General features: G+C 41.3%; 1 protein-coding gene and 1 long non-coding RNA gene across 9 annotated transcripts in view; one reads left to right on the top strand and one right to left on the bottom strand.

The window, feature by feature from the left end:
- Nucleotides 1–27,846, top strand: part of LOC137476932 (uncharacterized) — a 541,698-nt gene that overhangs the window by 31,671 nt on the left and 482,181 nt on the right. The window lies entirely within an intron of this gene.
- Nucleotides 1–27,846, bottom strand: part of SEMA5B (semaphorin 5B) — a 280,124-nt gene that overhangs the window by 140,122 nt on the left and 112,156 nt on the right. The window contains exon 1 of one of the 8 annotated variants that reach the window (XM_068195397.1): nt 7,033–7,249. The exons of 6 other annotated variants lie outside the window; for them this stretch is intronic. The gene's annotated coding sequence lies outside the window, so the exon portion shown is untranslated. Of the gene's footprint in view, nt 1–3,094; nt 3,430–7,032; nt 7,250–27,846 lie in introns of those variants that run through there. One more of the 8 variants, XM_068195398.1, reaches the window with a different exon arrangement.

Here is a 27,846-nt window from a genome sequence, read left to right as displayed (position 1 = left end):
CCAGGTGCTTCAAGAGGCTCCCCAGAGAGCTCTAGATCTTTTTTTTACTGGCTACACTTAATATAAAGACATGAGAGGCTTTGTTAGCATTTGTTTGGGGTATGAATTTAGCACTTGAGAAAAGGTGCCTTGGAGTCTGAAGCCTTCTGTTTATTCAAAGATTGTATTTGGCGATGAAGGCTCACACTCATTTATCTCCCTGGTGGTATGCTGCCACTGTTTTCTAGAAAAGTGCCTCTACAGGGGAGAAGTATATCTGGTATTTAGTGTTTACAGAATGGCCTCTCTGACACATGTCAAAGTTTTGTCAAAGAATTACCAAAGTTTTGGTAATTCCTGGACTTGGACTGGCTATGGAATTATTTTTATGTGTTCCATCTGTGAAACACAGAGATGAAGGCAAAGCCTAACACAACAGCGAATGTAATGGATGCTATGGTACTTAGCACAACTGGAGCTCAGACACGACATTTACTGGACCCTAGCTTTAGAATCAGGAGCTCCTGACTCCCAGTCAGTCTCTGGATGCTCAGCCAAAAAGAGGAAGAATGTACACAGCCCAAGAGAGGAGCCACCCCAGGGCTCATGGGCAGCAGCAACAGCAGGAATAACTATTCCAGAGGCCCTGCCTGCAGCAGGGAAGTATGCACAGGGCTCAGCACCCCTTGCAGTGCAGTCACCTTTCTCACTGAACATGTGATTTGGAATCCTCTGCATGGGGGCTGTAAATCCAAGGTACCAGACATGCTGTGTACATTCAGATTAGCTACATGCTGCAAGTATCACACTTACTGCAAGTTGTCACCTGACTGCAAGAGCTCTTTCTGGCTTGAGGTTTGGCACTCAACCCATAGACTGATGCCCTGAGCCTGTAGCTGTTACAGAAACACCAACACAGCAGCTTTTCTTCTAGTTGCTCCCCTACACAATGTAGCTGGTTTGTAAATGGGCAAATTAGCAGAGCCATAGTCCCCAGGACCACACTCACAGCCACTGTGATTCCAACATCCTCTTGTGCTTGACAGTGTGGAGACAATCCTCTATTTGCAGTGATTTCCAGACATGTGGTGCTCCTGCTCACAGACCTCCCCACTGCATCTATGATGCTACAATGCTGGAAACTGAGGCAGGACACAGATTTGTCACTCAGTCATTAGCATCTGCAGACAGTTTTTTACAGAAACAGAAAGAGGAATTAATTCCTCCTGACTCTTCAAAATGCTTTTGGTATGGGCTTTTGTCTCACAGTTTAATATGAAAACTATAAGTGTTATTGAATTTTTTGACTTACTAAAGTATTAACCATTGTTTTACTGACACTATTTTTTATTCAGCTCTAATTATAGGGTCTATTGCAGACAATCCATGGAATATTTAGTAAGGAAGTTAGTGACAATAGTTCCAAATTATATTAGACCTAATACAGGTTGGTAACTCACAAAGTTTCTCTCTTCAACACTGTGACAGTGATCTGGGGACAAGTACAGTCCCCAGACTGTGCTGTGCAGATGGGCAATCCTGATAAACTATGTAGCAGTCACTGTGGTGCCCCTGTGTCCACAGAGCTGGGAAAACAACAGAAAGCGGAAATTAAAAAAAAAAAACCACTTAATTTTCCTCTGACCTTAAGCAATCCCACAATTTAAGTGTCCAGAATACAAACACCAAGCCATGAAATTATGACACCAACAAACCTCCTGCCTGAGAGTCAGCCATAACATATGGGCTGGCCTTTTCCAGAAGCTTGTTTTTCCTGTGAAAAACTCTGACACTACCTCCAGCTTCTGCCATCCATTTCTTTCTTCTCCATCCAACAAATCCTCTTGCATCACTGACACAGCCCCACATGCCAGAGTCAAAGGCAGTTGTTGCACATTGCAAACCCAACTCATTCCTCCCAGCAACTCCTTCCTCCACCACTGTGTTGGAAAAATAGGATGAGAAGAACATTTAATGCTTGCCCATGCAGGAGAGAGAAACCAGAGCTTGTTTGTTTTGTCAAAGATTTGTGATTACCCAGTGCCACATAACACGTATTCATGGTTTAATTGTAACTCTAGGAGAAGAAGCATAAAGCATCCCTGTAGCACAACTCCAAGTTTCAGCCTGTTTGGAAACAAGAATATGTTTTGCTGCATTGTCTTCTTGGCACAGCACAGCATCATTTATCATACAGAAACCTTTGGCTAGAAAGCATTCAGCCAGCCTCTATATGCCCCAAATGTGAACAGACAAAACAAGAATTATCAGCCAGACTCTTTTTTTCTCCTGCCATGCTCAGCTTTTCTCATACTTCTTGCAACAGCAGGTACCTGTTGAGTGCCTTACCTCTGTTAAGTGTTCCCCTCATTGGAGTAGCAGGGCTACTTTGGTCTGTCCCAACTCTTGCACTGTACTTGGGACTCTGAAAAACAGGGCTGCTCTTCCCAGATCCTCCTGGCTGCAGGGCAGCACTGCAGAACATACACAGCTCACAAATGACAGGTTATTACTGACTGCTGTGCATAAACAAAATGGGACTGATTTCTCATCTGCTGAAAACAACAGTGACATTAATTTTGCCACAAAAATATATGGCGATCAACAGTTTCTGAAAAGACAGCTGAATTTCCCCCTCCTTCCACACATGCTATGCAACTTCTTGGATACCAGGAGCATGGTACTGTGTTAGCTGCTAACTGAAGCTCACCAGCCTCAGAACACAGGCATTACTATGCTGGGTCATGGAGACATCCTTTTAGAGCTTTCCTCAAAAAGAGTATTTAGGCAAAGTCAAGCAGGACAGCTGACCTTCAAAAAGGCCTTGGCTGCTTTCTTTTAATGAACTGAACAGTTGTAATTTTCTCTGTCTGCAGATTTACTTTAACTAAACAGTACAGAGTCCTCATCCTGTAGCGGGACTCTCTAAATTCCCAAAGACATCACAGTGATCCAGAATTTAATGCAAATCCAATGATCTACAACTTAGCTAAGAAATTCCATTCTGGAATAGAAGGGAAGAATATTTCAGACTGAAAGCTGGGATCCTCCTCTGCACTTATGTTTTTGACCATCAGATGTCCAGCCAAGATTGGGTATCTGAATATTTTCTCACCAGGCAGGAGAAGCAGCCTGCCAGAGGACACCCCAGCCCTGGGGTGTCAGCTCTTTGCCTCAGAAATGCTTTAAAACACCCAAGCAATCCCTCAGACAGAAACTTCATCACCATCTTCCAGAGGCAGGGTCTGAGCAAGCATTTGGGAGCTGATATAATTTTAATACAGTCTGAGGCCAGCCTTCCTAGAGAAGATGAATTATTTGTAATGAATTCCAATCACATGGTGCTCCAACCCCCACACCTTCATCCTGCATATATAACCAAATTAGTTTAGGAGATGTAAGTTATTCAGGGACTTAGCTGTTCAGTCTGGCCTTGGAGGAGTTGCTCTCATTATGGCTTTTATGCAAATTCTGTCCTCCAAATCTCTTCTGAATCAATTATTACTAGATTAATTTAAACATGTCCACCTGGGGTGGCTGTATATCATGTGCCTCATGTTAAAAAGTAAAAAGGATGATAATGAATTCAGGAGGTGACTGAAACAGATTCCTGCTTTGTGGAAATGTGACCTTTTTGCATAATGTCATAAAAGAAAGTAGTTCCTTCAAGAAACATGGCAGATAGGGTCGTTCGTTGGATCAGCTGGGCTTTCAATCACTCTTTGGAAATTAGCATGATACAATAAAAAATTAATAAGAAATTTAAAAAAATATCACTTTAATGCTCCAGACTATTAAAGTCTTTGATGGACTACTAATTGAAATGTAATGCTTAATTTTAAGCAATGCCATTTTATTAATGGTAAAAACTTGAATTAATGTCATTAACCAATGTTAATATTACAAATCCCCTGAGGGATAACAAAGCAATTATGTTATTCACAGAACTGAAAGGGGGAAAAAGATGTAATCTGTACATGACTGCACTAAGGCAGAAGAGACTGCTTCCATCTGCATTTCCTCTGCTGAGAAAGGGGGTTTGTTTGTTTTTTTGAGCAAAGAGAAGGGAGAAGAGAAGAACTTGTGCTAAGTTAATTACTGCTGATTTTCAGGCACTTAATAGCTAGGAAATTATTCTGTTACTCAAACACCATACTGTGGGGACCCTGGAAAAATAATTTGGGAATGAGAAATTGATTACAAACCCTCCTTCTTGGAGGTCTCCCTTGTGTGTGCTTGGCTCCTAACACATGAACTAACAGCCTTCACCTGATGGAAAAGCTTGATGCAAATATGCAGCCCCACACCTGGCAGCAAATGGCTTTATGAAGCTGTGCTGGATTGTATCTGCCAGGGATCACCAAGGAGAACACCTTCTGCACTACTGAGTGCCCTCAATTTCATGTGAGGGCAGGTGCTTTTATTTTATATAGTTTAGCAAGTTCAGCATCTTGTCAGATCCACTGCTCATACAGCAGGGGAGATGGGGTTAGACTTAATTAAAGCACCAAAACCAATGCTCTTGCTAACTGGCAGAAGTCACATTGCCCAGAGGGAGTAAGAACTTTGTATGGTGCTGGTATAACACTGCATTTAATCCATAAATAACCATGTTTGACATAAACCCTGGATTAACTATTTTTTTTATTGTCTGGCTCATAATTCAGAGACAATGGGGAGATTCAGCAAGCCAGACCATGAAGAATTCCCCACGGAGCTACAAACCTTTTTATTGCTAAGGATCCCAAAGGCTTTTGCTTTTTATTTACAAAAAGTGAAAGTACTGCAATTCATCCACCCTACCATTGTCAAAATCCAAATGCCTCCTTCAGTGTGCACTTTTCAATGCAACCAGTCAAAGGTGTCACAAATTCACAAACAGTATTAACCCATGGGAAGAGATACAATAATTAATTTCCTCTGTTGCATGTAACATGCCAATGCTCTGGTGTAAACCAGCACTGAGGATGCTCAGGAGGTTCTTCTGAGACTATCCTGCCAAACACTTTCTAAAAATTAGGTTTCTTTGCAAAAAAACAAAAGCATTGACACTAATTACTACCAGACTTCCTATTTATGCTGCATAGGATGTAAAACCTCAATACCAACTCAAAATAAATCAACTGGAAAAAAAAAAACACCTAAGGCTATCAAGGGAATGAGAATCTATGTCTAAACCTGGCTGGACATAATAACATTTGACTCATACTTGGTGGCTGGGACCAGGGTGTCTTTCTTTGACCCCAATCACAGAACACACAGGTGCCTCTTTATGTTTCTGTTCAGGATAAAAATACAGCTATAAAACACGAGATTTGGGGATTTTACTTAAATTGATATATTACTTAGCAATCATATTATGAATGGCAGAACAAGCAAGGGGAAGAATTACTGCAAGGTTTCCACTCTGCTTACCAATGAGGTTGTGCACGTGGCAGGCTTCAGTCTGTGGAGCAGGTTATGCTCAACAGCATGATAGCTTTTCTCCTGCAAATTTGCAAATCATTGCATTTTCATCTCCCAGCAATGGTTCCTCTTACCTCTTGTCTCCCCCATCTCCTCAAAGAACAACATCAAACCTGCTTTGTAGTATCTCCATTCTGTCACTCTTCCATTTTCTCTTCCAACTCCCCACTCCCGATTTGAAAACGAGAGAGGGGAAGCCACTGAAGACACCAAGGTCAAGGCGGAGCGAGACAAAGTCAAATTCATGCAATCATTTAACACCACACGCCATCAGACCATTACAGAGACATGAGACGTTATGGATTGCAGCTTAATAGATGGCAATAGAGGATGATGGGGGAGAGGAGAAGAGAAAAATGTTCCTTCTGGGCTGAGACTTGCTGATTAAAGTGCACGAGTGGGCAGTGGACAGCATTTGTGTTCATAAAGCTGAGTCTTACCTCTCGATATTAATGGACACACCATTGTCGCCAGACGCAATGTTTTGTTATTGCGTGATTAATTGAGAGTCACACGCAATGACATATTACAGGCAGGATAAAGCTGTCACTGGAAAGCAATTCTTCACAGTAATTCCTGCCAGTCTCTACAGTCTGAAATTGCATACCTCGTTACAGACGACCCCTCAAGCACAAATGCATTACATATCTTTATATAAATAACAGTGACTAACAACGGCAGTCTGAGGTAATCTCTGTGGGATATGAAATAGGGAAAAAGGTAAGGCAGAGAAATTGCCTTCAAATATTAGTAAGCTTGTCTGTGCTAATCCCCATCAAATGAACCATTTCTCTTTTCCTTTAAAATAAAAACAGTTCCTGCTGGAGACACAGGAAGTATGATAAAAGGACATGTTGTGACATAAATGACAGCTAGAAGCCTTACTTCTTCAAAAGGCCACTAGTTCTAAATCTTAAAAATATATCTTGATCAAGACTAATTAAACTTCGACACAGTCGCTTTATCACTTACTTAGGTCAGTAAGTATCAGTAACTGGTCCAGCACACTTTTTTAAAGCCACCAGATCAAAGACTCTTTTACATTTCTTTTGGCAGCAGCAAGAAGATATCAAATCAATAATTTTCTTCATGCATTTTATTTCAGTCAGAATCACTGCATTCAAAATACAATGCATGGGAAAAAAAAATCTACATTGCTCAAGGGAAAGGAACAGCCCAGGGGAATACAGGTGCCCAGGAAAACCAGCTTGCGTCACTCATGCTCTGTGTATGACAAATTCCTGGCTGTATTGCCAGGAGTGGCACACAGTTGCCTAATCTCCAGTTGGCATTCAGCATTTCCCATACCAATGGCTAATGGTCAGATCTGCTGCAGTGCTCTTTTCTTCTTGTCTGATTGGAGCCAATTCCCCACAACTCGACTGAGCAATATTTTAAAGACTCACCATCAGATAGGGTGGCATCAACCAAAACCAACAGTACCTTCTCTTTGACAAGTTCTCCATTAAAGAGTTCCATTTCACACCACCACTGAGACACAGTTTTAAGCCATTTCAAGCTCAACCGCTTGGACTTTCTGTTACCAACCACTTGTAAACTAAGGAAAAGTCATGCAAAGGTCTTTACCTGATGGGAAGATGTTCTCTACCTCCTCAGAAGACAGGCTCTTGCAGTCTCTCTTAAATCTGCCACTGACAGGAGCCAAGAGAAATGGGGACGGAAAAGCACAAAGCCTGGGCTGTCCTGTGGCCTGGAGGCAAATAGCAATCTCTGTCTTCACCTAACCCAACCAGAGCCCTGCAAGAGAGTAAATCTGTGTCCACTGGCCTTTTTAACAGCCCCTTAATGACCGTTTACTTTTTTCAGCCAGCCATTGATTCTAATGGCATGTGCATTCACACACAATAATACCTCAGACGGCCTTCATTAATTTACCATGCATAATTTCTCTGAAAGCTTTTGCCAACAGAATACCCCTAAACTGACTCACTAACTCATGAAGATAAAGCACTTTCTGTGTGAAACCATTATGCAGATGCACAGCATTCTACTCAAATAAGTTAAAAAGTAGGTATTGTTCGGTGTCTGCCCATTTTTTGGACACAGCAAAGTACCAGGGCTTGAAAATGTAAAGCTGCTGCTGGAGTATCCGGTGTGACAATGAATATGTAAGATACTCCTGGCTGAAGAAAGAACAACAAGAAAAAAGGCAAATTATATGAAAAAGCCTTTCTGCTGTGAAGTTCCTGAAATCTTTCACAAATTTCAACAATGGGAAGTCCTAAAAGTGAAAGGCTGTTAAACCACCAAAGGAAAATGCAGCAATATAGATATTCACAGGCCTAGGTCCATTCATCCGGAGAGAGGGTGGGGGAAGATCCAGCAAAGGGAGTGTATTAGAAACAAACCATCCCACAGAACAAGGGTTTAGAGCTGTCAGGAGCTACAGTGCTGCCATTAGCCTTGCAGTAAATTATGGAGCTGTCAGCATTTTCCCATTATAAATCTCTCAAGCCTCCTCTTATGTACACTGATGGAAGATTCAGACCTCAGTCCCATGGTGGCAATGATATTGCAGACAAAAGCATCACAGAACCCCTTTGGAAATATAAGACCCATAAATATAACCTGTGGTCTTATAAACTCTAGAAGATGTTGGTTGTAGGGAATAAAAAAAGGCCATTGTTTCTTTTTTCATAAATTACAATTAGGTTGCCTTTAAACAAAGTCAGAGGATGAGAAGTGAAGAGCTGATTGAAAAGGTGATCAGGAATAGGATCCTCTTTTGCACTACATGCAAGTCTTCTATCAACTTGCAAGTTTCTCATCCCTTTCTGGAGGACTGATCACAGAGCCCATGAACACTGAGACTCCACTTCCACTTCCTATAACTTCCTTCCACTGAGACTTCCACTTCCTATAACCTTTCCGAGGTTATAGGTGCTGTCCTGGCACATAAAAAAAACACCTTCCATAGACAGTCACTTGTAAGGCCCTGTAATATTAAATTTGGAGGTAAAATAAAGATTAAAATAAAATTATATCTGAAAATTTAATCTGTCTCAAATTCATGAGTTGTGGGACTCAGGGTTTTGGTTTCTCATTAATGAGCAGTGAACCACTTGCAGGGAGTTCAGAAGCCACAGAGCAGGTGGATTAGGAGCAGAGCTCTTCAAAAATTCTCTATTAACAGCAAGCCTCATTTTTAAGAAATTGGATTTTTGTTGTTATTTCAGGATATAGACTGTAAAAGATGTCCCATGTACTTCTGTGCAAAAAAAAAAAAAAAAAAAAAAGATAATGAAGACTGACAGTATATGTGGGGGGAATGTGCTCATGTGGAGATACTTTTTTAAGTGAAAACCACCAGGAGGATTTTGGCAACATTGATTTAGTACAAAGGATATAAGCCATTGTCAGCATAAAGGTAATGAAAACTAAGGGAAAACACCTCTGCCTGGAGTTAGTATCGTTAAAGACCATTAATATTGCCACTAATTATACACATTTAACTACAGCTTTGCCTGGAACTGGAACATCACAACATGCCAATAAACTGTCTAGAGAGTAACAGACTGCTTCAAATGTCCCTCAATATGTGTTTACAGATGATAAGGGGAAAAGTGATTTATCACACTTGAAGAGGAGTATCTTCCCTCTACTCTCTTTATTTTTTTCTATATTTACCTTGCTGCAAACACCAAGCTCTTCCTCCATGCTCTTGAGGTCAGCCCAGGATGCTGAGCCTGACCTGTCAAACCGGGTAGATTTGGGCAGGGGCTACAGCTCTCCAGTAGTAAATCTCAGCAGCACATACATGCCTGCACTCAAGGAGTGCATGTGCTGGAGGATTTGGGACTGCAAGCAGTCTGTCTGCTCCAGATAAAGTAATGACTCAAACACAAGGCAGGAGACACTCGAGGCTCCCCGTGCGTGCGACAGCCCAGCAGAGTTACAGCCACCCCCAGCCCTCCGTTCAGCAGGAATAGCAAATCACTCCTCACGTTTTGCTAACCCTTTAGCAGTGTTTCCACACAGTACCATCCTTTGCTCCTGGCTGGTGTATTATAGGAAAAAAAGTAGGACAATGATTCCCTTCTTAATTCTGGATTTTGACTTTTTTTTAACTGTGTAGGGTATTTTACTGAAATCTTGCCGTATATGTGCTTTTGAAGTAACCAGCATAGCACTCTGCTTCAGAGAGAATATATAACAGCAGAATACAATTCTATCCATATGTCCAAAATACAAGGGGTTCACAGTAGAGCTGGCAAATGGTGTAATTAATCCTGACTGCATTTCAGCAAAGACAAATCTAGAAATAATGTACAATTTCTCTCTTTGTGAATTACCACTTGAGAAAACTCCCTGCCTGTATCATATATACCCAAAGCAATTTTTGCAGATTGTTAACAATAAATCAAATTTGGGACAGTGTTTGACTGATGAAATTTCAAACACCATCTCTTTATTCTTTGGGTGCTCCTTTTATAATGTCAAGTTAACAGAAAAAACACAGCGGATACACAGACGCCAGACACATTCAAAGGTTTCCATCTGGGCTTTAATTACTATCACAGTTGCCTCACTAAATTGAATACGTTCCTCCTTCTCCTAAGGGCTTTGCTTTGTATCTGATTTAGCTTACTTTGCCTTGATGAACAAAATCTGGTATAATCATTTTCTATGATGCCCCAGAGGAGCATCATCCCATGTATAAACTTGTTGCCCTGTAAGTCAGATTTTTACATTTCTCTCTTCAGACATTATTCTGAACTGTACTGATATTTTTTTTTCCTTCAGGAAATTATTTTGGATAAGTTCTAAAGCAGATTTTCTCCAAAAGCCACATTTAGATTACATTAAGTCACTATTGTTATTGTAAAAGTAAAAAAGAGGCAACATGTCCAAACCACTTCTTCCAAATGCAGAAGACAAACAAACCCCCCTTTCTCCCTCTCCACACAGCATCACCTGTTCCTGACCCCACTGACCAGTTCATTATTGCTTTCAGATGGTAATTAGTGAGGCCAGACAGCCTGAGCTTTGCCATTTCTCCTGACCTCTTAGGCTTGGCCTCCCTCAGTTATTATCAGTGTCTTTCTCTAGGTGTTCTCAGAGAGCAGGAAAGTGTGTGCCATCTGTTTAAGCTCTCCTGGTTTGAACGGTTAAATAAAAACACATAACATCATCCACAAAAATGCCGTTGTTAGGGTTCTGCAGCAGGCTCTGAACCCTTTATAATTAACTGCAGACCTACTTGCTGGTTTCCAATAAGGTCATTCTTTCAGTAATCAGAGGTGGTCCCAGGAGGCAGTACATAAATAGCCTATATTGAAGCCTAAATTGGGCTAACTCAGAACTTCCTGTACTCTTCACTGCAAATAAAGCAAATATTTATAGACTCTTGCAATCTTTGAGGTTCCTACCTAAGAATTAGCATCAGAGTAGCTCTTTTGCTCATGATAGATCAGAATCCTAGCAAATGCTAGGATTATCAAGAAAGAGATTATCAAGAAAGCTCAGATTCCTCAGTGTATTATTTTTATTTGAAACTCCCCTCACTACCATTTAGATATAAAAAATAAAATAAAATAAAATGAAAATAAAATAAAATAAAAGAATTTATTCAAAAGGAAGATGAAAACAGACTTTGAAGGAAAACATCCCTCTGTCAAAATCTTGTTAATTCATAATTGCTACAGACTTGGAACATCTGGCTTCTATTCTGGGTTCTGCCACTGACTCTCACTGTAGCCTCAGGCAAGTCCTTTCAGCTCTAAGTTTCCATTTTTTCTTTCTTTCCAAGCAAGTAAGAGTTTTCCTTAATTCTCCCCTTTACTTTCTTTCTTGATCATCCAGACCCATACACAATTTTAAAGAAGGCAAGTATCAAGACTTCTCACTGGATGCACCAAATAAGTAGACACTTCTCTGAAGGAGACTCTGGACTGTAAACACCTCAGGGCAAAGACCATCTCCTAACATTTGTGAACTCTTCTGGTTTTTAGAGAATTTAGAGAAGGCTAATGTTATTCTGTAGGAGTTTCTGGAAGCAGCTGGCTGAGTTTCTGCTGGAATCATCACTTTAAACATTGTTGGGATGTCATTGTTTTATTCAGAGGTGTCAGAACGCCTAGAGCTTTGGCCAGCCATCTTCTCTCATTAGTCATTTTCACACAAGTCTAAATAAATGTGTTTGTACTGTGCCCAAAGTAAAGCAGCTCCTGTGTGCCACATTAACACAGCTAATAAATAAAAAATCCTATTCATGATATTCTTACACCAAGCCAGCAGTAGAAAATGGCCACTCATCAGGGAAGTGGGAAGCATTAGTGGCTGGGGTGGATGGTGTCAGCAAACAGGCTCCAGCTGGAACAGCAAGCAACTTTATCAATTATTTTCAATAGCAAACTGCATTTCCTTGCCCCTCTGCCCCCTCATAGAGAAGGTCTGGTGAAAAGCATTGTACCCATTTATCCTTAGCAAGCTCTTGAGCCAGCAAGCCCCTTTGTTACATTCTGGCCTGGAAACTGAGACCTGAATGATCTATGCTGTACGGCTGCTGCCTCTGCACAGTGCAGGAAGAATGATACCAATGGGCAGTGAAGAATATCCTTCCTCAATAGCTGCCACCAACATGCTAGATGCTTTTCAAATACACAACATCCAGCCTAAAAGTGCTGTCAAAGAACTTCCAGGCACCACTGGAACACAAAATTAACACACAGGAGAACGTCTCTGTGAATACATCAATGGAACTCCATGCCTCATGTCTGGACTGCACCCAGCTGTGGTGAAGCTTCCTTACATCTCCTTATCACTATCAATCCATCTTACCTGGAATGATAAAATGATCTCATTTCACAAGTGTTTTAAGAACAGAGACTTGACTTTAGAGACAAACATAGTTAATTATCATAGCATGTATACACATTTTCCCCCAGAAAAATAGAATTTCAGACTAATCAGATTTTTTATTTCTTCCAGGTAGCATGATTAATGGTTTTCCCATTTCACAGAATAAACATGTTTGAAAAAGCATTCCAGAACCACAGTATCCCATTGAATTCCCCCAGCCTGTGGGCTTACAGAGAAAAGGCTCCCATCTCTTTCAGCCAGGAAATGAGCTCCTGTCCTTTTAGGACTGTGTATTACCAATACAAATAATCCTGTAACATCTTACTCAGATGCACTGAGTCTTTGATAGAAGTAATTTCACAAACAGTCTGCAGAAACTCCCCCTCTCTGCAGTACCAGTTCAGAGCCATTTATTTCCAATGCCTTTTTCTTCACCTCTCTTTTTCCTCAGATGAGCCCAGCTCCCAGGCTCAGACAATTACATTTTTTCCAGAGCAATGGAGCTAATGTTACTCCCAACAAAGTTCAAGAGAGTTACAACAATATTCATGGCCAAGACCCCTTGCCTATGAAGACACTTGACAGAGGAGAAAGATGGTACCTTCCTAACCACCAGGCTTGCAGAAATCCAAAACAAGAAATCATTTGCCTGTGCTCATAGAAAATAATACTTTACCGTGATTTTAAAAAGAGAGCTACTGAAATCTAGGAGTGCTAAAAGCAGCCTTCTATGAATCCTGGGTGGTTCACTATGAAGATGACAGTTGCCCTAGAAACCTCATAAACTGGAGTGGCAGATAACTGAAGTAGATGAGATCTGTCAGAAAAAGTTTGGCACCATCAAACCAATGCTTTGAAAGCATAAAAATGACTAATTGTCTGTGTTTTCTTTGCCACATCAGACAAAAGGCTTTCCTGGCAGTGAGGGACAGATTTCTGAGCTGTGTTTTGCTATTCACTCATCTGCTTAAATTTTGAGTGTAGGATTTAAAGCTTGTTTTAAAAAAAAATTAAAAGCTTCTTTTATTCAAATAAAAGCTAAGTATGTAATGGGTTTGTGTTCTTTCCCCTTCTCTTCCAAAGGCCTTAGTTCAGATAACCTTCTGAAAAAGACTGGTGTCCTGCTGGTCCTAAACCTTACTCAACCCCACCACCTAACTCAGCCTAGGTCTTATTTTATGAACAGAAGATTATCAAGGAAAAAAAAAAAAAATTGGAGGTCTGACCTGTGATGCATTGATGCACCAACCTTACTTTGATCAGATTCTGACTTGTCATATCAAATTTACAGAATCATAGAATCATCTGGATTGGAAAAGACCTCCAAGATCATCAAGTCCAACCATTAACCCAGCACTGTCAAGGCCACCACTAAACCATATCCCCAAGTGCCACATCTACAGGTCTTTTAAACACCTCTAGGGATGATGGCACAACCACTTTCCTGGGCAGCCTGTTCCAGTACATGACAACCCTTCCAGAGAAGAAAATTTTCCCAGTGTCCAATCTAAACCTCCCCTGGCACAAATTCAGGCTCTTGCCTCTTGTCCTAAGACTTGCAGCTTGGGAGAAGAGACCCACCCTCACCTTACCACAGCTTCCTTTCAGGTTGTATATAGAGAGCAACAAGGTCCCCCCAAAGCCTCCTTTTATCCAGCCTAAAGAGCCTGAGTTTGCTCAATCACTCCTGATAAAGACTTGTTCTCTAGATTAACTACTCAAGGTAGTGACTTCTGCCAAGCCCACTAATCCTGATTTCTCATCTACAGTAAATACACAACAACACTGAAATAGAGAAGGTTGAGTTCAAAAAGAAAAAACCCTTCATTATAAAGTATTTAGACTTGTGTTTCCTTATTTGGCCTCTTTGTTTCTCATTCCTTTTACCTCCCTTTAACTGGCCAGCTGCCAATAGAGAAGAGATATGCAACAAAAATTGATTATAAGCAATAAAAGGAATTTTAAACTTTCTTAAGGACTGAGCCAGAGCAGGAGGGAAAACTGAGGAACTCTGGACTTGCTACACTCTTCTTCATGGATCCCAAGTGATGCCAGTGTATTTGTGCAAGCAGCACACAAGCAAACAGCACAGCTGTTGGCATTCTCTCTGCACACAGGCAAGTAATTTTCCCCTTTCATTTATTATTCAAAACTTGCTGCAGCCATTCTGCAAATTCAGTGTATCTCCTTTAATGCAACAATGAGATTGAGATGCAGATTCTTTCCCTTGTGTTATTTGTGTTTTTGTTTTTTTTTTTCCTTGAATACTTAGAACGCTGGATATGGGTTTTCTTTCTACTTAAATTTCTCTTTTCAATTTGGAGATGATTTAAACCATGCAGGATGCAGACAGGCAACAAGTAAGAATTTCTTGCTCTGATTCATGCCTTCTCTTCCAGTCAAGCCTGCAAAAATAACCCTTGAATCCTCAACATGGACACATCACTTTGAATTTAGAGAAGAGATAGTCCCAACTCTCCCAAAAATGGTTTGGGTATTGAATGGCTTCAGAGAAAATGCTGTCTCCTTTTCCTCTCTACACTAATTAGTACAAACCATAGTCAACTCCTTTGCAAAAAAGCAAACATTTAACATTAATAGCCATTATCATTAGTAACACCCTGCTTTTGAAAAAAGCCCTTGACTGCAATCCCCAATATTTATTCTCACTTGATGTTAAAATGACAGATTTGCCAACCAGCTTGGGAGGTGAAATAACATCAGTGGGCCACCTGCTCCCTTGAAGTTTAGCTTTAATAATGCAATGCAATATCATAAGATGCAGTCATCTGATGCAATTGATGCAGGAGGAAAATGTAGACTTTCTCACTCTCTGAAAATTTTGATTTAGGCACCAAAATAATCTGTAGTCTACAAAATAACATGTAGTCTACATATCCAAACTAAACAGAGCAAAGTTAGAGCCATCCCTGGTGTGAGCCTTGGCTTGGCATGGAGCCAAAAAAATAAAAGCATAGATTTCTTCCCATGGTGCAGGGTTGGCAGCCACCCTGCATTCCTTCTCCAAATAAAGTGGAATATCTTTGTTTTGCTTTGAGAAGTTAATAATTTTATCATTGAGTCTTCATAACATACTGCATAGGAGTGTCTCTGGACAATATCCATCCTGTGGCTCAGCATGGTTGGTTACCTGTTCACTCACTACAGCAGCACTGCAGTTTCTGCACTGTCAGGGCTGTGTGACACAAATCGGATTTCATTTCATTAACTGCATTGATGCCATACCCTGAACACGAAACACCATTTTGTACACAACATTTTAGGAGCCAGATTGCACAGCTGTATTCAGTCCAAGGCCACTGACAAGAGCAGAAAGGCATCATCCACATCAGGAGATCACCTGGTCCAGGTCTGATGTTTAGGGGCAGGACTGCGCAGCAAAAACTCTGAATTTGAATCTAACACAGACAGTCTGGGTGGCTCTTCTAACCTTTGTGAACACCTTTGTGAACCTTTGTGAATCTTGCTTTTTGATAATGTGGTGCTTAGATTGCACACTCACCTTATCAAAAATATCTTAGTTACTTAAATTTGTGAAATGCATTGAGGTTTTAGGGTGAAACAGGTTGTGGGGAATCAGAGCATTGCTGCAGATGTGATCAAATGTGCTGTACACTATGGGGAATGTTACAGTTCTACCAGAATAGGAATGCTAGCAGACTTCTGCCCTTTGTACATTGATATGATTGGCATGATATAGAGGACTAAGTTTCGGAGGAAAATTTAGTAGTATATGCCCTATGATCCCAACCTGGCTATCTGCATGACTTATGTGGGTTATTGCAGTAGCCCACCTCCAACATTCACAGTTCTAGTGAAGATTATCACTCCTGTTAAAAAGATACCAAGTCCCTTGTTCCCACTGGTGGGAAATCCTTTTAGGAAAATTTGTGGAGCTTTAGACTGTCTGCATTCTAACACAGAAAGCAGGAGACCTTACTAAATAAATGTGTACGCCTGGGATCCTCACCATTAGTTAGGCTGGGATGAAAGTCCTGCTTTTCATACACAGCCTGATATATTACATGTGAGGGTCTTGACAGTGCAATCAGCTCCAGGTTTAAATCAGAAAGAAGAAAATCCCTGTGTAATTTCAGTGGTGCTACTTCACTGAATAAAAGTTTACACCAAATTCAGGTCAACTCAATGCCACCTGCATTGGCTGGTATGACATGCAATGGGTAAGGGTTTCTCTGCCAGGAGCAGGTACCTGCAGAGCTTTTTACTACCCTTTTTCCTACCTGCAGGGGAACAGGAACTGATCATTGACAGAGTTGCAAATACACCCGAGTGTCATCTAGGCAGAGCCTCTGTAAGAACAGAGCATTACCAGTTGCAGGGGCTCATGTTTTTCTTCCTCCCCCATTGAATAGGCTGCTAAATGAACAGAATCAATTTGATCTCACACATCTAACTAGCACATTAGAAAAAATTTCAAGAGCAGCTGCTGCCTACCTACAGCTCTCTAATTCCAGCCCAAACAATCTGTTTCCCAGTTGTGGGAGAGCAATCCACAAAAGGACCCAACAATCAGAGTCAGCAGAGAGGCGACGTTGTGCCTCCGTCTCTGGCATGCAGCTAATTACAAAGGACAATTATTATAATTAATGCCAGTAGATGTGGCCAAGTCTCCCTGCAACTGCTGTGGGGAATTTCTACCCCTACTTCAACCAAAAACCATCTGTCAGACAGGAAAAGAATAAAATAAAACCCCTCCTTGCCAAATATTCTCAGTAAAATGTTTTATTGCTGCTAACCTGGCAGTAACAGGGAGATCACACAAGTTTCAAATAGGAACCACACTGAGAAGTGAAAATCCCTGACTTAATATTCTCTGCCCCATCATGTAAACAGTCCATTGATTTATGCAGCAAGAGGCTATTGCTGGAGAGGTTCAGGGATGGATAAGTTACACACTCCTGTTTGTTGTGAGCTTGTTTGTTTTGTATAGAAGCAGAGATCAGCTGGAGAAAATGGACTGGAAATGTTGCTGCTGCAGAGCTCTGTCAAGGTAGTGAGTTATGCAAACGCCACTTGATACTGACCATTCGCGCATTTAAATTTTCTCATTCTTGTACCTCAGTGACCACTTGAAAGGCAATAGGAATAAGGACAAATTATAAAAGTAGATATATCATGTTCCTGACTGATCCATGCACATACTGTTAAGAGGAAAATTTGGCTATGCAGGAAATTTGTTGACTATGTCAGGTTTCTTTCTGTGCAACACACAAAGTCCACACAATTGTCTGTCATGGTGATCTGATTTCTTCTGAGCAGATCTCCTCTTGCTGCTGTGCTGCAGGTGAGCTCTCATCAAAAATTACCCCCCAGTGATCTCTTTATCTCTTGCTTCAGGCTAGGTATTGGCACCCAGGCCACTGTAAGAAATTCAGTGATGGTACTCAGGCATACCTGAACCATCTGAGACTGTCACACGCTCAGGCACTTGTTGTCCACTGTTTTCAAAAGTGTTACATAGTGAATAATACTGGGGCTTTTTTCTTCCCAAAGGGTAATTCTTACTGGCATACTAAACTAATAGCTTATAAAGTTACAATACTACCTTCTTTTGGACAATACAATCATATTCTGCAGTCTCACCTGCTCAAGTGAGAAGTCTCTCACATTTTAGGGCTGATCTACCCTGGGATCCCTAAGCCAGGTGCAGATGCATTCACACCATCTTCAAAATGGGTACTACAGGTATCATCAGAAATTTAGGCAGGGCAGAATGGAACACAGCTACACTTCTTGCCTGGGAATATCTGAGTCATAACGCTGCTGGAAAGACTCAGACTCACAGCACATAGCAACACATTAACACTGCCCGGTGGGCAGGCTCCAAGGAGTTGAAAAGGCACAACTAGAGTCTGCTGAAGAAAGAGATACCTGCAGAAGAATCCACAGCCATTCACTTCCACCAAGTTATTACAAGATCAAAGAGGATGTGAACTGGGGCTAGCACGGCTGGAACACCTGGTTCAGCTCCTAGCCCTGCAAGAGGTAACTTACTCAATTTAATGCAGGCAGATAGGTGTGGGCAACTTACTAGTATTTGCAAAAATATCTGAGGATATATTTCTATTCATCCCTGTTACTGAAATAATTATTGAAATAGACTTCTGCTGTCTGCAGTACCTCATGGGTCAGAGTTAAGGTGTCTTTGCAGGATATTTCTGTACAGGTGCACTGAATTACATACATGTATTGATCTGAGCTGAATGAAGATTTGTTCTTCCAAGTGCTTGTTGTACTGCTATGCAACATTCGACATAAGTTAATTAAAAACTGCTTAGTAGTCTTCACACATAGGCTAAGGGTGAATACATCTGTAAAACCAAAACCATTACACTGGACAGTCGTTTTGAGCTGGAATGTACACATGTAAGTTTGTGACATACTAAAGAAAGATGAAATATTACTATTTAATTTAAACACTTTCAGAGTCATGACAATTATGTATTTTTCAGCCCCTTTAAAATGTTTGCCTTATTTCTCATCAATATTTAATTCTTCTCTTGTTAATGGTTAGCTCTAAAAGAGAATGAAAGGTTCCAAAGGAATAACGAAAGCAATTCATAACTGTCAACAAAAATAATCTATGGCTTCCAGCTAAGTAAACCAAGATCTTTTATTATATAATGTGGGTAAGACAATGTTTATTCTAAGGATTTAAATGTAAAAGTGTTCGCAAAAATCTAACTTGTCCTTTTACATTTGAAATAACTCTTGCTCAGACTAGTCAGAGAAAATAATCTTCTTAGCTTTTAAAAGAAAACATCTGAAGCAGTTTTCTCATCATGCTAGAGGTTCAAATGTTGGTATATGCTTTTTTAGTATCTAAAATTACTTCTGTTTTCATACTGATTTCCAGAACATCAATGAGGAAACAATCTTTGTATCAGTGGCGGGAATCCCCTGAACTACTTGAGCCTGATGAGAGGAGAGAAAAAGAGATGTCCAAGTCAAGGAAAGTAGTTTAATGTAATAACTAAGCACATGGTGCAGCAACTGCTCTTAAACCCACCTTCTTGTCAGATAACATACTCATAAATCCATCAGCAACAGGTCACTGCTAGTCCCTCTGGGGTGCAAATGTAATTGAAACCTCACAGCCACTGAAGAGCTGTTGTTTTTCTATGTTTAAGAGGCTAGAGAGGTTAGACTCAACTGCACTAATAGATCAGATCAAGCTGGCATTTATACCACCACTGTCTTACTGAAAAGCTCCTTGTAAGTCTGCAGACAAATGTTTTGCCTCTGATTTGCACCAACTTGCTGTATACACACCCAAACAGCTCATCTGTGAGAGTCAGGGGAGACGAGCCTTTGGAAGAATATATAAAGAATCAGTTAAAGGTACTTAACATCTGTTAGCTTAACTGCATTATGTCTCATCATTCACATTTCATTCTACTTCCCATTGGTGTTTTTCTTTATCCCTCTATCCTCTTTCCACTATTTTTATTCAAAGGGGTGAAGACAGTAGATGAAATGTTAAAATTATTTAGGATTTTCAGCTGTAAGAAGAGTGTATAAGTAATGTTAAGAGTCTGATTTCAGTATAAGATGGGATATTTGGATAAATCAGTTATCCCAGAGCAATTCAGCAGCTTGGAATTGCTGATTAAAGAATGATCTACTATTCTCTCCCTAGAATGGTGAAACACTGTTCATGCAACTGACCTAGGTATGTTATAATTTCTTTCTCTGTTCTTTCTTTTTCATATAATTTTTTGAAAGTTGCCTTTTTAATTTTTTTAAGCATAATTTTGTACTAGGTGCTGCAGACTCTAATGGAACTGCTAGGCTGCAGCACAGTGTAGACAAACGTGGGCCAGGTCTCATTTAGATACATCTGGAGGGGAAGGCAGCTGAGCTGAGACACACAGACATCAGCACAGGTTAGCCACCAAATACAGGCACTTCAGCACAGGCTGACTTCTGCATTACTGCTGCCTTATTGATGCAGATTCTCTGAAAGGCAAAGTTCTCCGAAGACCAGAATAAAAGAGTTCAATGTTGAGGACAACAGGCATTGTATTGTCACCGTGCTGATGGAGTTTTCTACAGGGGACTGTTTTGTATTCAGAAACTGGAGATGTGCTGAAGCTTTAAAACACAAGAAAAACCCAAGCCCACAAAGTCAAGTTGATTTCTACCTGAGAAGACAAGAGGTGGAATGGTGGTGCCTGTGAGCCTGCCTGGGCAGCAAGGTCTGCCTGTCCCTGAGGGCAGAAGTGGGAAATTGCTGTTCCACCACGGGCCAAAGTACTCCACAACTGAGTCCTACTCAGTGTCACTCTGATGATAGTGTTGGATGAGAACAGATTTGCCCACATAACCATGGCTAAACTTGCTGCAATTCTGCAGCTTGTGCAAGCTTTTCTCCAACAAATGCCTCCTTAAAATTGCAGGAGTTCAGTCTCACCACCACACTGTGTCTGTGCCTCCCACATCTACGAAATCCGCAGCAGTGCCTAGCACCCTGACATTTCACAGCCAGAGAGCAAAAAACACATGAACCTAATTTGGACCTTCTTTTTAGTAACATTTTACACAGCTGAGTAGAATTCTTTGGGATATTTAATCTCCCTTTGTTACCAGGAACCACCTGCTCAAATGACATGGCGCAGCGTCCCAAGGCAAGTTGATGTCAGGCTTGGCAATGCTCAGGTCTGAGTTGTAGGAAGGATATTTCAGGCTGATGTTGACATTCTATACATTGAGATGTTATAGCCAAGTTGTCTGTATCAATTCTGTCTTAATTCTCTCTTCCATAGGTGGGAATTAAGAAATTACAGGAAGTCAAGTGGCCCCAATCTTCTACATGGTTATTATATCAAAACTGAGTGATCACTCTGATGACTCAAATACATGAGGAAAGAGCAAAATCACAGTCACTCAAATATAAAAAAGCAGCTAAAAGTGAAAGCAGATTGTGGTTAATTTAGTAATGAGGAAAAAAGCACAGCTATTTTTCATTTGAGTTCTGTGTAATTCAGATGCTCACAAGTCTTCACTGCTTCATGATAGACCATAAGAACTCATTAGCAAAGCTTATTTTAATTCTGAGAAAAATTATTGTAATATTTGCCTATGGACTTACATAAGTGATTTACTTAATTTATCCAGTTGAAAGAAAGGACTAAACTGTATGGACTGTACATGATAAATGTAAAGAAAATTGAGCATTTCCACTGCACTATTTAAATTTATCCTGACCCTCCCTGGCTGCACGCTTGGCTAAGCCATCCTGGTCCAGCTACCTTTGCTTCCATCACTGATGTGCTCTGAATCATCAACATCTCCCTCCTAACATCCCTTTATGCACGACATCAACATGCTTCAGGACACCAGCCAGCTCTGATGGCTGTGAGTCAGAGGAAACTCCTTTATGGCGCTGTGTAACTTCTCACAGCTTCCCTAAAGCATGTGACATTGGATACTGCCACTGGCAGCACACCGGCGAGGGAATGACTGCCAGTTTTATCCTCATCTGTCAAAAAGCACTGCTTAAAATATGCACCCTTAATTGTTGTGCCAGTAGACTTCTGGAGTCCTGTAAGAACGTACCACCCACAAGAACGATATGGTGTGTCAAACAGCCAACATCCTGCTGCATGAAAGTTATCTTCAGGAAGGTATTAAAAAATAATGCTCAATACCAGACACAGATATGTTCACTTTTCCATCTGCACAGTATTTGCATCATTCACAAGCAAGGGCCTGGTGCTACACAACCAAAGTAACTCTGAAGAAAAGACTTTGTCCTATTCTGCCCTGTGTATAATATGCAAAATTACCAGCCAGCTTCCTAACCCAGCCTCCTCAGTGCTACTGCATCCCTTTAAAAAGCAGGAGGAAAAATGGTTTTCTTCTCTACACAAAAGGAAGAGTTTACAGTGGTCAGAAACAGAGAAAAATAAATGTTATAACCTGAAAACTGGCTGAGTTTAGTGTGTGAACATTAATCAGAAATAAATAAGAAATATCAAGGTATGTATTACACTGTTGGCCTGGACCATGCTCCGATGTTCATTACTGCCAAATCTACTCATTAAAGTAGGAAATGCCCCAAAGAGGAGGATCTCAGTGCCAGAAGAAGAAGTCAAGGCAACAAGGGTTAAAAACAAGAATAAAGAAAATGCAAGAGTTTGAAAAAACTAGTTATTTACTCCTGGGAATATGGGGAGAATGAAGCAGAGCACACTCAGGGTCTGTGAAGAAAGAGCTTCAGTGACTTCCCCTTCCTTTCCAGTCATTCAGTCCTGACAGGCAGGGACAAATTGAATAAAAATCAAAACCACCGAAGGAAAAGGGGAAACAACACTTTTCATTAGCTTTCATATCTGACATTGTGGTGGGAATCCCTGGAGAAGTGGTGCAGCGTGCGATAGCCTGGACACAAAGCTGCAGTCTGTGCCCACAGACCAGGTGAAAGTCGTTTGGAGGTGGGACAGGGCAGGTAATCACTTAAATGCAAAACCAAAAGATCAAACAAATAGGCAAGTCCTAGAATCTTAAAAATCAACCAGCTGCTTTATTGGGAATCAATCTTGCTCCCTTAGGAAAGAAATAAGATAATGGAAAATCTTAGATTCAGTATAGAGCCCTTCCTGAATTCCATACAGAAGGGCAGCAGTGACTTAGAATAAAAATGGCCAAACCCACACTGAGACAGAATAAAAGCAGACAGCACATTTCTCTACTACTACTGAAATGAATAGTCTTAATTCATGTGATCAATTTGTCTGCCGCTCAGACACAGAATTTCTCTTTAATATCACCCTCTGTTTCAAATCAGATAATTTTCCTTCTTTCTTTCCAAAATTCCACGTTCTACCTTTCTACTGCTTCAATCAAGCCTTGTCCCATCACTTTTCTAGGTCAATTCCTCCATATCACAACTCATCCTGATTTTCTCAAAGCTTTCCATCCAACAGCAATATTGAACCAATGCTCCTTTGGTATTCGCCATAAAACAACACAGCAAGAAAAACAGTTACTTCCAGGTGTCTGAAGATACATCCTTCCTCTTTCCCTCTCCTTGCCTGCTTCCACACTGTCTTCTATGTGCTGGATCCCTACCAGATGTCCACTTGGTCCATCTCTTTTTCAGGTTGGAGAGTCCTGGTCTGTTTTACTCATTTACAGACAGACCTGGTGATAAACTTCACTTCTTTTCTTACAATTGAGGTCAGTAATTTCCCTCCTCAAGATCAAGTCTGAAACACAACTGAAGGCTGAAACAATACTCCCGAGCCTCCCTGATTAGTGTGTGTTCATGAGTAGCCAAGACCTCACTGTACATGATGCCCTACACACACCTGCAGCCCAGCTCAGCTCCAGGAGCAACAGCATCCACCAGAAATACATTAAAACTACTGGTATGTCCTGAAAGGGTCAAAACAAAGATGATAAAGGGGTTATATGCTCAAGATTCTCACGTATTATTCTGGCTCTCCTCACAGCAGGCACAAGTCAGGGGAGATCTCCTTCCAAGGCCTGATCTCATTAAACTGAACATTCACTCAGTTTTCTGTGCTTTTTGCCCTTTTTGGCAGGAAAAGGTGCTTTTGATAGCTCGTCTGTTTAACAAGAAAATTCCTCAGAGGGTCTTCGCTGAGAGCGTACAAAAATCCACTGACAGCTGCTGTGATGGTTGCTCGTTTTTGGGTTAACACACAGTATTTAGACAGGAAGCAGATGAGGAAAGGTACAATTTATTAAAAACAGGCTCGGTTCCAAAACTCACATTATGGTACAACACATGGCACAGAGACAACCCACTCCCACTGCAGCTACCTGCATGGACAGGCAACTCCAGATTCCCACGTTTGTGTGAGCCTGGTGCAGGAGCTGCAGTTACACCCAGGGAGAAGAGGACCCACACCACTTGCAGTCCTTCAGAACTAGAACACTGACATAAATTCTTTTCTTGAAACACACGTCCTGCTTTTCTACATGGTGCAAAGTGGAGCCAAATGTTTGCATTTCTTTTACATCTTTAATGCAGCTGTCAGATAGAAAGCTCTCTCTCTGAAGGACTCACATGGTCCCTCACACCACAGCGTCAGTTTAACCCTAGTTATCTTTACCACATCTTTGGGAAATATCTCCTCCAACTTACAGGAGGGGAAACTGAGTCAGAAAGCCACTCAGTGATTTTGCTTGGTGCTCCCCACTGTAGAGGATGATGGTCACTCTGGCTCTCACAGAATCAGCCCAGCACTTATCTCACTCCTTTTCAGAGAGATTGTCTCATCCCCTCCAGCACTGAGGCGGAGGTGGGGTTTTGCACCCCTCCACCAGCAGCCTCTCCCCTTCTGCTCCTCTTCTACTCCCAGGGGCTGCATGGCTTTGGTGGGATAATTTCTGTATGTTCCAATCCATGAACCCCATGGGGACTCACGCCGAGAGTGCTGTAAAATGCTCATCTCCCTTCTGGCAGAGGAAAGACCTGGTGTGCCCTGCCAGGCACCAGCTCAGACCAGCACAAGGTTTGTGCTCCAGACACACAGATTCCCATTCTCCTCAAGTACCCAGCAAAGAAAACCTCTGAAGAGGGTTCACAAAGCACCTGATGTCAGCCTACACAAAACAGCAACAAAACGGCCACATCCAAAAAACGGTTACTATAGAAAAAAGATGAGATTTTGCCATCCACTTCAGAAATTCCCACTACCAGGTGGTGACTATTTTACTCTCTTTACAAAAGCACAGAAACTCCCACCTCCCCCTCTCCCTGCCCGTGTCGGCAGGCTTGCTGGGATGTTTTCATGTACACCCACATTTGTCTTTCCTCACATGCTATTACAGAAACATTTTTGTTTGCTCTTTTCATATGCTACATTCCAAAGCATTTCTGCCAACAGGGAGCTGCATCCCCACCATAAACTCCTGTGTGTAGTCAGCTGGTAGGCAGCCATGAAATCCCACATACAGCCAGAGCCTGTTGGTAAAGACAAGGCTCAGCACAAAGCAGTGACACACCGCAAGGGCACAGACACACCTGTGCCTCTCCTGCCCTCACTGCAAAGGCTTTTGGCCCACTTGAAGCCCCACAAAAGCACCTGATATGTAAAATAAAATCAATGAAATGTCATGAAGGTTCATGTGCAGATTTCCCCCCCCCCCCCCAGCAGCTTGGTGGTGCAGATCTTGGAGTAGCTGGCTGCTGTACCAGGAGCACCATAGGCATTGGTAATTATCATTAACGTGTAGAAGGAGGATCTGGGCATGGCTGACATGAAAGTCAGAATTTCTGAGCATTTAGGAACTGAGTCCTGGCTGCTGCACTGAACACAAGAACTTCAGCAGGGGCACTGAACTGTGCATAGGGGGAGGAGAAGCGGTGCTTGCCTGGAAGTGGTGGCACTTTGCATTTTTTTACCATTAGAAAATTCAGCAGTGGCTGGATGGATCTGAAGTATCAAAAAGAATATTTTTTCTGCCTCTAGAGAAAATAGCATCCCAAGCTCTAATTTTTATTAAAGCAACTGTAGAGAGCAGTCTAGAATGAAATTGCCATCTGAATCTTAATTATACCTTCGCAATGAAAGACTGTAGCAAATTACATGTAAGATTTAAAAAAAAGGAGTGATATTAACATATAATGAGCCTCATCAATTACTATGGATCAGGAAAAGTAGCCCTCATATTATTGAAATGGTTTAATTTGCATGACTGGATGATTCAGATTCTTCTTGGTCATTCATTCAAATCTCCCCAGAAGACATAGCCAGAGAGAAATGTCCCATAGCAGTCTTGGCCTCAAATAACTAAATTAAATACACTGTTACCCTCTCATTTTGCAGCAGGGAAATTGAAGAGATCTCCTATGGTAAGTCCAGGGAGGAACACAGATCTTTAGCCATTACTGAGCTAACTGTATATGTATATAAAATTAGTATGATTTTTATAGTGGAGCTGTATGTGAAATGACTTGCATATTTGAGTTCAACTTCTCATGGACAGAGGCTCAGTCCCATGCTGGAAACAGGAAATATATTTTAACAGTAAAGCAAGGAATGGACTTAAGGCTAAAGATCAGTGCTCCCACCATTTGAAGAGGAGCCCAAAAATTAATAAAACACCCAGACAACAAATAAACTATAGTCAGAAATAAGGTTGTGTGTGCACTTGGGTTTAGTCACAACTTAGCCACTGGAGACAAGCAGTTGAGAGATCTGGACATACAGTAGCACATACAGGGGAGCCACATTGAGATGTTTCCTTCAATTTTATCAGTCTTGGATTTTCTTGGCCATCCTTGGGAATATTCCACAGTTATAACAGCATTGGTTTATGATGACAAACAGCTGGTTGATGGGCACAAAGATACAAGTCAGGAGCTGCTTGGCAATACTTGGACACCACATTTATCCTCTCTACTTTAATATTCCTGCTCAAGAGTTAACATTATTTCCCTGCTTTGCAAGGACATTGGGGCAATCCATTTAATACTGTTGAGCAGATTAAGATGTTGAATGAATATCGATCACTAAGCTTATTCTGACTTTAGTACCATATACATACATAGACCAATCTTCAAGACACTTCTGATGATCAGCACTGACCAAATATATTTAATGAAAACTAGTTTAGAAACACATTTGAGTCAGGTATCATTCATTCATTTCCAGATTCAATCAGCAAAGGAGAGGGGGAAAGTTTGTTTCCTTTTCTGCAGATTAAAGGCTGTGTCTGCTTTGAAAATTAATCAATTTCTGCTGTCATAAAGTCCTCCAAGAAGTAAACTGATGGATTGGCATCAGGTTACTTACAATAAACAGATATCCACATGCCTGCAAGCTTGTAAAGATGAAGGGTGGAAAAGGATTTTTTGAGGTACAAAGAGTGTACATCGTGAGTAATGACTTGAGGAAAACAAAGGCAAAATCTTAATTTGAAAATGCACTGTGAAGTGTTTATTAGAGAATGAAGCAGAGATAAACTTCCAAAGGAAGTTCTGAAAATTTAATCACTTGCAACTGGATGGAAATGGGAACCAAAGTACCTGAGATCATACTATCAGGTGCACTCATGTTTTGGCAGGCAGATCATTTAGGTAACTTTAAAAGCTCCTTTTCTATCTGGCATTCCAGGAAGGCCCATAAATTTTATTACAAACCCCTGGTCCACCGAGGCCCTCAGTAAGCCTGGGCTGTTAGCAGGGAAGAGAAGAGGGGAGGAAGGACCAACATGACCTTGGGTCATGACATTTTTCAGAAGCACAACCCAGCCATGCACCACGTACCCCTCTTCTCCCAACCCCCCGCCTCAGTCACCAAGCACAGAAAAGAGCCTGCAGACATTTATTGCCTTTAAAACTATCTATCTGACGAGTGACTGCCTGGCCGTGTCCTGACTTTAAATCAGAGAGACGCAGGACATTCAAAACATCCCTTGTGATCCACAGGCCTCCTTGTGCCTCACCAAGTCACTGGTGTCCCAGCCATGCCCTTGTTGTGGGCAGCATGATAACAAAGAATGGATAATGACTCCAATTAGGAGGTGTGAATGTCATTCCACTCCCCCTGCTCTCTTCCA

This window comes from Anomalospiza imberbis, chromosome 7 (assembly GCF_031753505.1).
Source record: "Anomalospiza imberbis isolate Cuckoo-Finch-1a 21T00152 chromosome 7, ASM3175350v1, whole genome shotgun sequence".
Lineage (NCBI taxonomy): Eukaryota > Metazoa > Chordata > Aves > Passeriformes > Viduidae > Anomalospiza > Anomalospiza imberbis.
Note: the sequence above shows the minus strand (reverse complement) of the source record. Positions and strands in the feature narration are given on the sequence as shown.